Source organism: Mesoplodon densirostris, chromosome 12 (assembly GCF_025265405.1).
Source record: "Mesoplodon densirostris isolate mMesDen1 chromosome 12, mMesDen1 primary haplotype, whole genome shotgun sequence".
NCBI classification, from domain to species: Eukaryota; Metazoa; Chordata; class Mammalia; order Artiodactyla; family Ziphiidae; genus Mesoplodon; species Mesoplodon densirostris.
In genome coordinates this window covers 69,326,887-69,341,232 of record NC_082672.1, presented here as the reverse complement: position 1 = coordinate 69,341,232, position 14,346 = coordinate 69,326,887, and positions in this window count along the sequence as shown.

Here is a 14,346-nt window from a genome sequence, read left to right as displayed (position 1 = left end):
GCATAAACTCTGTGACTCAGCAATTCTACCTCTAAGTATGCACGAGGGCTACTGCAGAGCAGAAACCTTGGAGCTGGGCAGTGCACAGCCCTTCACATCAGAACAGATCTCACAAATGTGCATAGAGACCATTCTAAAAAACTAGAGGAAAAACTAGGGATTTGAAGCCTCATACTCATTAGAAATTGTTCTTCTGCTTCCACTCCGGTTTTAAGAAGTTGAAACTGGAAACTGTAGACATATTTTGATATTTATGTAAGAAATAAAATCTATGACCCGTATCAAAAGGCATATACTGAAGAAAAATGTTTCTTGCCCTATATCAAAAGAATGAAGAATAAATATACCTTGATGTATTTATATAAGAATGTAAAAGTTCTGAACAAAACAAAATGCAATGTTCCTTTGTTTTACAAGGTAGTTGCATTCCTGGAAAATTTAAAAATATTCCTGGATATGTGAATGATACCAAAGAAAAAAAAAAGAAAAAGAAAAGAAAACATATTCTTTGTGGTTTATATGTAAAACTGAGTTAGCATCAAGGCTCAAATAATTATAAACAAGTTTTTTAGCTCCTAAATGCCTGCACGATACTTGACATTTGAGTCATGAGAGAAGCGGTACAATTCTTTGTGTGGGGAATTGATCCAGGGTAATGATGGTTCGCTTCCCTGACCTCTACCCACTAAATGCCAGTGTGCCCCAGTCACTGAGATAATAAGCCCCCTAGACCCAGCTCAAGCATTTCCTCCTTCCTGGAGAGCTCTTTTATTATTAATTTGTCTGTGCCCTTGAAGTGCATGTGACCACTATAACACTGATCCTTTTGTATAACAATGAGCTGTTTACATATCTATTCTCTCCTGCAGACCATGGTTTCCCAGAGGACTGGGACCACATGTTATTTTATATATCCAGAGCCTAGAAGTGCACAATAAATGTTTGTTGTATGAATATAATTTAATCAAATCTAGCCTTTTGGGTTTGAGTTTCTAGCTTGTCATTGGAGTGCTTGCTGCCTGTCTTTTTTTTTCCCCTTCCCAAGTTTTTATCTGTAAAAAAAAGAGTCATTTAGCAGAAGGCATCTTCAGTTTTGTTTTTTTTTTTAAGTCTATCGTGTACTGCTGTACCTCAGATCAGTCCCTATTAACTGAATGTCTTCATTTACAGAGCAATTAGGGTAAAGAGGGTGGTGGCTCTTGTTAGGGAACTACGTAAATATATCTGGCCAACATTTGAGAAATACTGGAAGACCTGGATCTTGCATGCATTCTTTACTCTTCTGTAGGGCAGACACCCTTAATGTTCCCCCCTTCTTTTGGCTATATCTTTGTCAAACAACTCTCATTTGGCCAGTACTGGTCCAACATTCGTCATAAAGATATACCCTGTGGATCTAGACAAGACTTCACATTCTAAGGTACATGGATTGATGGGATGGTCTTACTAACCGAAATAAGATTTTTCACAATCTTTAAATCATAAGTGGCATTAATTGAACACAAGAAGAAATCAAGGGGCTTCATGAACAGATTTATAAATTTTCTTCTTTCTGCATTTTAATTATACTGGCATTTTAATTACATTGTAATTGCATTTTAATTGCATGTATTTGTATAAATTAAAAAATAATTAGAGCTCTGCAGCACTATGGGAAACTAATTTATGCATATAGACCTTTAAAAATGTACACGTGAAGAATGATTTCATAGCTCTCACCATGTTAGACACTTTAAAACTGTCCTTACTGAAAGGTCTATAGCTATCTAGATGGATGTACTTTTCCTGTTCTTTCTGTGACTGAGAGAGAGAGAGAGAGAGAGAGAGAGAGAGAGACAGATCTAGAGCTTGAATGGAGGGCAGTGCTTGATATTTATGGGACTCCCAGCTTGGAAAGTCCTTTACATATATATGTTTTATGCAGGAATTACACTGTATGACTCCTATATGAATATATATATTCTGTTTTCTGATAGGAGTCAGACATTGTGTTTCTTACATAAATCCTATATATATTTAATACATTTATATATACATATATATATATATATATATATATATATATATATATATACACACACACACATATTATTTTTTCTAGCTTAGCCCTGAGAAGTTTCTGTGCTCTGATTGCATGTGGGTGGTAAGGACAGAGGATGAGTCACTAAATTAGGGCAACAGAACCAATGAATTTTTAACAGTACTCCTGGCACAGGTTATCATGGCAAAGCATATCCGAGATGTACGGGCTATTCATCCAACAGACATTTAATGAACGCCTACTGGGTGTTTGGCACTGCTGAAGTATGGCCCCATCCCATTTCATAGGTCGTTTACCCCAAAGCAATATGGATTTTCCAGCTTTTACTTCCTTCTCCTTACTCAGTGTCTTCCATTGGAAACCTGAGCATTACATGATTTTGGCAAATTGTGGATTGGGCTCCCTTATATCCTAGTTCTCTGCTGCTTCAGAATATAGCCCTCCCTTCATCTACCCAGTATCCCAGAGAGTTCTTAGTGGCAGGTTTATTGCTTAAAAATTGCATTTGTATCTTTTTGGAAAGAAAAAGTCTAAGAAGCCTAGTAATTAAGATTGTATTATTCCCTTGCCTTGAGATAATGGCACCGAAAGCTCTTGTAAGCAAGAGGACCCAAAGTAAGTAAACTTCCTGTCCTCTCCTATCTCATGGTCTGTACTTGAGTTGTTTTCTCTGCCCGCCTTCTGGGCGATCCTCCTACACATGCAGCCTTCATTCCATCCCTCCGAAGAAAACTTCCTGGGTGCCCCATGTAGAATTATTCCTTCCCTGTCTTTTGTTCTTATAGCACATTCTGCATCCTTCTCTTTTGTAACACTTAGGTTAGAGTTATATTCTAATTGGCAGTACCTGGAGGTCAGGGATGGTGTCTAATTTCTTTTTAGCCACCTGAAGGATTCAATGTGTGGCTTTGTCTCTGATAGATATAACCTGAGTTTGGGATTCAAGGGTCAAATATCTTCAGGTGTGTGTGTGTGTGTGTGTGTGTGTGTGAACTACAAGCCCCTATTATAATTTTCTATGACCTTTTATCACAGGAAAACACAAGTCAGTCAACATTCTCAGGGAAATTTGTGGGCTCTCTTCTGGGCTGTAGCTGGGTTTCCTGGCCTTGTTTGTTTTGTTTTTGCTTTTTTAATGGGGCTGCTCTTTGCAAGAGGAAACTCATCAACTCTTAAAACATTTTGCAGCCAGATGGTGTTCCAGGCCTTGGAAGCACACCCCTCTCTAAAGGGCATATGATGGGGAGAGAAATGGAGGGGAGTTATATCTCCTTTGGAAGTTATCCTTGGGCGTGTCCTGGAGAGAAGAGAATCCAAAAAGGAGTACTTTCCATTCGAGCCTGGTAAAGCCTATCACAAGAGTCCTCTGTCCGTTGCAAACACCTAGTCAGAGTAAAGCAACTCCAGGCTCTTGCCCCTTGGACTGAACCTTATTCAGATCTATCAAGAGATACTGTCCCTGAGCTTCAGAAAGACTGTGTTTGCCTTTGGCCTAGCTAACTACGTGAGTTAGGGTAATGCTAGTTGCTATTACAAATAGAACCCAAAATATATTATATCTCAAACCAACAGAAGTTGATTTCTTGTTAGTGTAGTACCAGTCCCAAGCAGTGGTTCCTTGTTGATCCATGACTCCTTTATGAAATGATTCTGACCCAGGCTTCTTCCATCCTGTGGCTCTGTCAACCCATAGGGGTTGACATCTTCCAGTTCTATCCAGCCAATGGAACTGGAAAGGGAGTAAAGGTACAGTAACTGCTTACAAGTCTTGGTCTTGAAGTGATGCACATCATTTCTGTTCACTTTATATGTCTCCAGATGCAAGAGGATTGGGAAACTAGTCCTTGATTGGGCAGCTGCTCTCCAGAGACCACTCACAGCTCTGTACCCTAGAAAGGGGATTCTGAGTTTAGGGTGCAGTTAGCTGCTGGGGTAGATCTGCTGCTTTTTTAGGGCAACACCATTTGTTGTCCAGTGGCCCAGATGCTCATCTTGCATCAGATGGTTGCCTGCTGTTCTCTGCCACCTCATTACCGTTGAACCACTGGAGCAGCTTAACTTCTGCTTTCTAACAGATAGTTGGTAAGTGTCCCAAACGTACTTCCAGGTCTGTCTCCACCTGTCTTGAGCAGAGTGGGAAGAAAGCTGACCTCTCTAATAGGTACTTAATAACGGGGCTTGGTGGTGCATTTCTCACCCTTATACCAGGCAGTGCTCATCCCTCCCCTTCTCATAAGGGGCACAGCCCAGTACATCCCACTGGTTCTCCCATGGCTGGGACTGTGGGGCGAGACACTTTCTAATAAATTTCACCTAAGCTTATGGTGCCTCATTTAAAACAATTGCTTTGGCAGAAGGCCTCTGTCTGTCTCATCCAATCAGAGCTCAGCACTGTGGACCCTTTAGTCCTGGAGTTTTCTTGAGCAGACTTCTTGTGAAAATGATCCTGGGGCCCCTGGTCCTGATCTCTCTGTCCCTTTTCTCCTTAGGCATCCTCTTTTTACAAGTGTTGGACCTCACAACTTTCAGCCTCTCTTGGAGGTTTGATTTCATTGAATTTTAGAGTCTTCTTGAGAACGGGAACGTGTTACGTGGTACAGAAAAGAAAATATTTCATAAGAATTTTGCTGAGCAAATACTATGTCCTATATGGCATGAAAAAGGCTATGGGATATATGAAGAAACATAATTTTTTTTTTTTACTTTTTTTTTTTAATTTTACAAATTTAATCAGTTATACATATACATATGTTCCCATATCCCCTCCCTTTTGCGTCTCCCTCCCACCCTCCCTATCCCACCCCTCCAGGCAGTCACAAAGAACCGAGCTGATCTCCCTGTGCTATGCGGCTGCTTCCCACTAGCTATCTACCTTATGTTTGGTAGTGTATATATGTCCATGCCGCTCTTTCACTTTGTCACAGCTTACCCTTCCCCCTCCCCATATCCTCAAGTCCATGCTCTAGTAGGTCTGTGTCTTTATTCCTGTCTTACCCCTATGTTCTTCATGACATTCTTTTTTCTTAAATTCCATATATATGTGTTAGCATAGAGTATTTGTCTTTCTCTTTCTGACTTACTTCACTCTGTATGACACACTCTAGATCCATCCACCTCATTACAAATAGCTCAATTTCATTTCTTTTTATGGCTGAGTAATATTCCATTGTATATATGTGCCACATCTTCTTTATCCATTCATCCGATGATGGACACTTAGGTTGTTTCCATCTCCGGGCTATTGTAAATAGGGCTGCTGTGAACATTTTGGTACATGACTCTTTTTGAATTATGGTTTTCTCAGGGTATATGCCCAGTAGTGGAATTGCTGGGTCATATGGTAGTTCTATTTTTAGTTTTTTAAGGAACCTCCATACCGTTCTCCATAGTGGCTGTACCAATTCACATTCCCACCAGCAGTGCAAGAGTGTTCCCTTTTTTCCACACCCTCTCCAGCATTTATTGTTTCTAGATTTTTTGATGATGGCCATTCTGACTGGTGTGAGATGATATCTCATTGTAGTTTTGATTTGCATTTCTCTAATGAGTAAAGATGTTGAGCATCCTTTCATGTGTTTGTTGGCTGTCTGTATATCTTCTGTGGAGAAATGTCTATTTAGGTTGAAGAAACATAATTTATGGTCTCTGCTTATGAGGTTCTCATAAGTTAGTTAGCAAAAACTGCTAATCACCCAGGAAACAAACAAACAAAAAAATAGTGTCGTTGTTAGGGAAAACACTGACTGAAACCACCCACACTGGCCAGGCACCACAGTAACCATTTGCATGAGTTATTTTATGACAGGAGGTCCTGGTAAGGAACACGGAACTAACAAGCCACCACCAACCTGAAGAATTCGGGAAAGGTCAAAAGGAGACGCCAGTCCATATGTCCTACCAAGTTCCCAGAATCCTTCTCGCTGGAGCCCATCTTGGCTGAGCGATGAGTGCGCCACCAGGAAGGACCCTGAGGCAGAGTGATTGGAAACTAACTCCCCATTACAATAAAACCCGAGTCGGCGAGCCACATGGCAGAGCAGTTCTCCTGGGTTCCCTCACCCTGCTGCTCTCCACCCGGGTGCCCCTTCCCAGTAAGGTCTCTTGCTTTGTCAGCACATGTGTCTCCTCGGACAATTCCTTTCCAAGAGTTAGACAAGAGCCTACTCTTGGGCCCTGGAAGGGGTCCCCCTTCCTACAACATAGTAACAAGGTACAAATTCTAGGGAACCACCCAGATATAAGATGAACTGACGGGAGGCATCTTTATTAAGTATCCTTCTGACAGTCTTCCTTGCCATCCTTAATCTGATAAAGTACAGAACTAAGGCTGTATTTTGCCCAACCTTTCCAAGTCTGACTGAAAAAGAAAAATTCAAACTCTTGCTGTTATTTATCTTTCAACTTTATAAAGAGTGTTCATTTTTTCCAACTCTGAGAAGTCTACCAAATTATTTTGCACTGAAACAGTTTTTTCAAGATTACAAATATGTATTTATTTAATTCTTGCTCATGGTAAAAATGCAAACGGAATTAAAGAGTTTACAGTGAAAAATAAGTTTCTCTTTGACCCTGTACCTCAGAGTTACCCAGACTCTCACTCCTTGAGTATACATGCTGGGCCCTTCGTTATTCATTTTCTCCCAACTTCTTTCTCTCCATCTGCTAGGTCAGTAGTTCTCAAGTTTTATCGTGCAAAAGGAATACCTGGGGGAACTTCTTAGAAATGCAGATTCCCTTTTTCCAGAGATTCAGTGGGTCTGGGTGAGTTCAAGGAATTTGCTTTTGTACCCTGGTAATCCTGAAGCAGGTGGTGCATGGTCCCTACGTTAGGACACTTTTAGAAAATAATTAGGATCTCACTGTATTGGGGACTAATCTGGTGAGGTCACAAGCTGTGGTAGATTTTACCTGTTCCTATCATAATGCCATGTTCACCTTCCCCGTCAGGGCAGCTCTAATGTGATGGCTTGATGGCTGCAACATCCTTTGTTTACTGATATGACAGGTGGCATTTTTAGTTCACATCTTCTCTCTTCCTCCAGTTATATGATTGCAGTTAGCATCGGTTTTCTCATATCTCTGATGACCTTCACTGGGGTTACTTTCCCTTTGGTTTCCATAGTGATGCACAGAGGTCTTCCACGTGTAATTAGCCTAAGGATGTTGATTTATTCCATTGCCTCTCTGACTGCCTCACTGCTGAGCTGTGAGTGTCATTATCTAGACTGAGAAAACTCAATTAGTTTTTGTCAACTGAAAAAAAAAGTGCACAACCTAAAAGTTGAGATTTATGTTCTATTCGGCAGACAAAACTGAGGACTTAAGCCTGGGACACAGCATCTCAGATAACTCTGAGAGACTGCTCTGAAGAGGCAAGAGAGGAGGAGCCAGGATGTATAGGAGTTTTTGCAACAAAGACCAGGTAGTCGGAACATCAAACGATTACTGGGAATTAAAGAAAACCAGATTATCTCAAGTGAAGGAATTTAGTGCTTTTCTATGTACTAGAAGATGCAAGAGTCTGGGCTCACCGAAATCATTCCTTTTATATGCACCTCAGCTATCTGGGGCCAGTATCCCGTGCTTCGCATCCTGAGTGTCCTCAGCATACACTGTTGGGTGTGGCTACAGCGGCTGTCCGCTAGATGTGGCAGAGGGCATCCTGCCTGCATCCTGAGTTGCCTCAGGGCTCACCGTCAGGGCAGCTCTAATGTGATGGCTTGATGGCTGCAACATCTTTTGTTTACTGATATGACAGGTGGCATTTTTAGTTCACATCTTCTCTCTTCCTCCAGTTATATGATTGCAGTTAGCGTCGGTTTTCTCATATCTCTGATGAACAGGTAACAGTCACAAAACTGTACACTTTGGCGAGGTACCAGTAACTTGGACATTGTTTCAGCCATCTGTAGGTGGGGAAACTGAGGCCCAGAGAGATTAAGAAACGTAACCCAGGTCACAAAATAAATTAGTGGCAGAGCTGACCAGAAACCTGGTTTACTAATTCTGAATCTGGTGCTTTTTTCTCATCTTAAAAAAATCTCCGCTAAAATCACAGGGTCCCTGAGAAGCATTCAGACGGTTCCTGTTCCCCAGTCCACCTACCACCTTGAAATATGTCCTTCTGTACCGTGATCTCTCTCCCACCCTCACTATCTCCTTGAGCCACACTAGCCCTGGTGGGTTGTCTCACTCAGGAGACATTATTTCCGAATGCTTGAACATGGCAAAATGTCATCTACTTGAACCTCAGGTCACCAAATACAGCAATTTTGAGCGGAAAGAGCTGTGGTTACTTTAAGTCTCTGTGGGAACGCAGGAGCTCATCATTCTTATTCTCAGCTTCCTCCAACAAAGACACAAGGAACAGTCCTTATTACTTTTCAGAGGTTGGGGGAGGGTTGAGGTCACACAAAGGTTGCTTGTCTTACAGTCTCATCCTGCCTCTCCTGCTATTGACAAGGCATCGGGTGGTTTAGAGATTGTTGCCTCCCTTTAAGGCCTATTTGCTGATGTTTTGAGACATTTATCCAATCTCAAGAAACTCAAGGGACCCGATTTCAACTTTGAATTATATATTATCCATATCTGGGATGGAATGGGCAATTTTAATGGAAAAATCTCATCAGTCAGGCCAGGGACTGGGCAAGGCTTTGATTTATATGCTTGTTGAAAGCATCTATATTGATGTAAAAGTTCTACAGTTCTATGAATTTAATAATATTTTAACCTGAGTATGATTCTTGACACACACACACAACACACACACACCCCGCACACACACACACATCCGTATATTCTTCCTTTTTTAACCTTTGGTGAAATATTAACTTAATCTACCATACATTTGATAACATCCCCAGAGATTAGCCAGGAGAAATATCAGGATGCCCTTGGAGAAATGTCTGTCTTGATGAGAATAACAAAGATTCCAGGAAAAAAGGCTCAGTTCCTGAAATAAATTACAGTAACTTCAGGAAGGCAATTAAGTATCTGTTGAAAGATACATTTACTAGACTAGTGACTTTTCCCACACTTCCATAATTCAGATACAGGAAATTTCCATAATTCAGGAAAAGGCAATTAACTGGTGCTTTTGGATACAAACAGTGAGAAATGGGAATTAGTTAGCATTTACAAGCCTATAGGCACATATAGTTTTATGCTTCTGTAATTAGAGCTGTTGGTGAATCACTCCAATACCCTGATTGCTTTAGTTGTGGTCTTTCAAACAGGTATTTACCTTAAGCTTGAAGATAGTTATGTATAAGCATGAAAACTATGCTGTCTTATTTAATCTATTGTCACATGTAGCCGGTAAATCAGCTTCTCTCTAACTGTAAGATAAGGAATGATACTATTTTGTTTGTGTGTGTTATTCTTGGAATTCTGCACCCCTGGGAAAACGTTGTCAAAGGTTGCATTAGCCATGCAGTGAGACGGGGACAGTGAATCCAGGCACACACTCAAGGTAGAAAACCTGCCATCAATGTCTGCTACCATTACTCTATGCATCAGTGCTTGTAATTTCTAAGGAGCCAAACTGTCCATTGCTATTTTTAGTCCACTTACTTTCTTTTGAGGATAATGGTCATTATTCTAACATTTTGTTTCTTAAATACTTCCCCCTGCTCTGAAAATCCAAGTAGACGATTAGTTTTCCATCCAAATGTTTTCATACCTTCTGCACAGTTGGGCTGGACTCATTTGCATTTAGTTTTCTTGGGAGGGCTAATGATTTGATTTTCAAAAGGTCAGTTGCTGACACACAACCTATAAAATACTTAGCTGTCCAAGATGTTTTTCACTCATTCCTCAAACACTCAGTTTAGTTTTGGTCTTTTTAATTCACTACTGAAAATCAGTTGCCTCAAGGAATTTCAATATTACATTACAGCATAACAAAGTATCCAGTATCACTAATGGCCTATTTAGGAATTAAATGCTTTTTTTCTGGTTTTAAGCAATTTCTAATTTTGATGCGGATCAGGCACCATCTATAAGGATGGAGTTAATAAGTCCCTGAAGGGACACATCACTAGCCAGGTCATAAAAATCATGCATGCCTTGCTCTTTCAGCCATAAGGCAGGAGGAGAACAAATACATCTATTTTCCCCCAGCATTATATTTGTGGTCTGAAGATGCTTGAAAAACTACAGTCATTATATTATTGTTGTTGTTGTTATTTTTTGCAACGTTTCTGAAATCTGGGTCTATCTATCTATCTATCTGGTATTTTTCTCTTTATATCTTGTCCCCAAGAATTTACTCTCTAAGATGTCTTCTCTCAAAATTATATCCAAAACAGAAGGCAAGTGCTGGGGGTGAATATAATATACTGTTTGAAACTTGGCCATGTAAGCTATTGTCCAGAAAATTCAGGTAAAAGAACTAGTTAGCGAGGGAAGAAGTTACTCAACATATTTGTTTTGGCTGCTCACAGTGATCAGGTTCGTGGAATAATAGCTTTAATTCCTTGTGATAAAACATTCCAGTCCTCTCCTATTTCTGTATGGTAAACGTCCCCCAGTTTGACTAAGACAAAACTGATCTAAACGCAAATGTGTTTGCTTTGTCCTTGTAAAATGTGCATGGGTAACAAGCACCTCAGGGATGGATGGAGAGAGCACAGAGCAGCAGAGGAGGACATAAGAGTGGGGTGGGCTGAGGGCAGGATTTGGGATCCCACCTTGAAATCAGATGATGGGAAGAAACTGAAAAAACATCTTAGTGCTGGGAGAAGAGAAGGCCAGAGAGTGAGGTGCAGGAGACTTGCTAAAAACTAGAGATATAGGTGGGGAGGGGGGCACATGGCCTAAAGATGTTCTCCTCTGCAGGAGGAGGGAGGGGCATGTATGATTAGGTGGCTGCAGGGAAGCATCTTGGATTCAGATCACTTAAAACCCAAGCAGAGGGCTTCCCTGGTGGCGCAGTGGTTGAGAGTCCGCCTGCCGATGCAGGGGACATGGGTTCGTGCCCTGGTCTGGGAAGATCCCACGTGCCGCGAAGCGGCTGTGCCCGTGAGCCATGGCCGCTGAGCCTGCGCGTCTGGAGCCTGTGCTCCGCAACGGGAGAGGCCACAGCAGTGAGAGGCCCGCATACTGCAAAAAAAAAAAAAAACAACCCAAGCAGATTCAAAAGATGTTCACCGTCGCTAATCATCAGGGAAATGCAAGGCAAAGCCACAGTGAGATATCACCTCACACCTGTCAGAATGGCTATCATCGAAAAGTCTACAAATAACAAATGTTGGTGAGGATATGGAGAAAAGGGAACCCTTGTACACTTGTATTCCCTTGTACAAAGGGAATGTAAATGGGTTCAGCCACTGTGGAAAACAGTATGGCGGTTTCTCAAAAAACTAAAAATCAAACTACCATATGATCCAGCAATTCCCCTCCCAGGTATATTAAAAAAAAAAAAACCAAAAAAACCCAAAACACTAATTTGAAAAGATACATGCACCCCAATGTTTATAGAAGCATTATTTACAATTGCCAAGATATGGAAGCAACCTAAGCATCCATCAACAAATGAATGGATAAAGAAGACATGGTATGTATGTATATGCAATGGAATACTACCCAGCCATAAAAAAGAAGGAAATTTTGCTATTTGCAGCAACATGGATGGACTCGGAGGGTATTATACTAAGTGAAATAAGTCAGACAAAGAAAGAAAAATACTGTATGATATCACTTATATGTGGAATCTAAAAAATACAACAAACTAGTGAATATAAGAGAAAAGAAACAGACTTGCAGATATAGAGAACAAACTAGTGGTTACCAGTGGGGAGAGGGAAGGGGGAAGGGGCAAGATTGGGATAGGAATTAAGAGGCACAAACTATTATGTATAAAATAAGCTATAAGGATATACTGTAAAGCACAGGGAATAGAGCCAGTATTTTATAATAATTATAAATGGAGTATAACCTTAAAAATTGTGAATCACTATATTATACACCTGTAACTTATATAAGGTTGTACATCAACTATAACTCAATTTTTAAAATCCCAAGCAGATTCAGAAAGGACTTAATTTTCTCCAAGGAGAAAGGAATTAATGTTTGCTGAGCTCCTACCAAGGAGCCAGGTCTTCCACAGATATTATCTCATTTAATTCTGCATAGCATCCCTATGAAGGAAATTACAATAATAATAGCTAGCATTTTTTACATGCTTACTATGTGCCCCACAGAGTGCCAAGTGCTTGTTTTCCATTGCTTCTTCATAACAGTCCTTTAAAGTTGGGGAAACAGACTCAAAGATGAGGATAATTTACTCAAGGATGCACAGTTAATCGAGCTGCGATTGATATCCAAATATGTCTGACCCAGAGCGCAGACTTCCTGGTTTACCATGACGCTTCTTCAGTGAGTGGAAAATCCACTGGAGACGGAAGAGTTTCTATCTGTTAATTTGTGATACATTGTTTCTTGTGGGTAAGCTAGGTACCTGCCATTTACTTGGTTATGCCAAGTCTTTACCTAAATTCCTCAGAATGAAGTCAAGGTAATAGTCAGAGGATGTTCTTGAGTAGGGTTTCCGTGACTTATGAAGAGGCAAGGGCAAGGAATGGAAATATTTGGCCAGGCTCTAGCCCTCAGTTACCTCCTGATGATACATAATCAAACACACAAAAAGGAAAGACTCCAAGCCTTTAACCCTTTGAGTGGTAGTGATGAAAGGAATGCTAGGAGAATATGGAAACCCTTGACTGGATGATACTTTGGAAAATGTTATTTCATTCAGCATCCCGTGATGCCTCTGGGCTTCACAACTGCCATGTAATGATTAGTCTAATTCTGCTTCATAACTGTCTCCAACAGTGAGGAGAGGGTCTGGGCCTCTGAAGAGGAGGGCTTTTTGGAGCATATCTTGGTGTTGAGCTCACAGATGGACTGGCCCTCCACACAGCCTCACAGGCTACTGCAGCAATATTGGGAGATATAGCCTGTGGGGGAGAAAGTTCAAAGACACCAAAACCCATGGGCTTGAGCAATGCAGCCCTGCTCCACCCTCCCCATAGATTCCTGTGGGATTAAGAAAAACTTTCATCACTGGATTTCCTCGGCTTCTGATGATCCAGGATGTGGTTGTGATATGGCAGAGTGTGGTTATTTTGAAATGTGAGGTTTATGCTCAGCTACCTCCAAGAATTCTCAGTGGGTGGCATTGCCTGTGCCTTCTCAGACTTATAGGGGAAAAGAAGTGCGTTCAGAAAGAAGCTTTGTCTAGAAAATGTAGTCTTTTCATGATTAAGTTACAATTTTTACAAATGAGACACAGTGTCGTTAAGCTATAGTATGTAATGGTTTTCAGCTAGAATTTTGTGATGTGCTTTTAAAAACAAACAAACAAACAAATATATCAGGTCTATAAAATGAACTTGCTAAATTCTGAACTCTTTCCACCTTTTTTTCCCCTTCAAAATGCCTCAAACTTCATGCTATAAGGGCTTCCCTGGTGGCGCAGTGGTTGAGAGTCCGCCTGCCGATGCAGGGGACACGGGTTCGTGCCCCGGTCCGGGAAGATACCACATGCCGCAGAGCAGCTAGGCCCGTGAGCCATGGCCTCTGGGCCTGCATGTCCGGAGCCTGTGCTCTGCAACAGGAGAGGCCACAACAGTGAGAGGCCCACGTACTGCAAAAAAAAACAAAAAAACAAAAAAACAAAAAAAAAAAACAAAACCTTCATGCTATACTTTTAATTTATGATAAAGATTTTACTGCTTGACATGTTGGCAAAAAGAAAGAGGTGGTGTATGAGCTAAGACTTCCGGTTATCTGGGCATTAATTTAGGCTAATTTTCTAAATTTCAAGCTGTACCTAATTCCCCGTCTGCCACACGAAGCGGGAAGCCACAGATGTCCTCTGAACAATTATTTAAAGGTAAGGAGTTTCAACACCTCCTTAGCTGAGAGAACATGAGAAGACCACCTGGGCATATAGAAACCATCTTCCATTTCAAAGTGGAGTTTGAAAACACAAAACACTCTAAAACATACCCTGAAATCATGCAAGAAAAGTAAGTTTTTACTTCAGAAATAATTAGGAGTGAAAATAAATATGCCCCGGTTAAAGCCAAGGGGCTGGTTTGGCAAAGGAGGAGAGTAAACTGCTATCCAGCTCTTAGACGTGTTTATGCAAGTGGGACAGGGCAGGACAATGCCAGCAAAACTGGGCCAGACTCTAGCTTCATAACCAGAGGTTGTCTGTTGTGACAATCTTTTTTTAATGAGAGCTCAAAAAAGTGTAGCAAAAAATGATACTGGAGGACAAAAGGAAAAGCCTCTAGAAC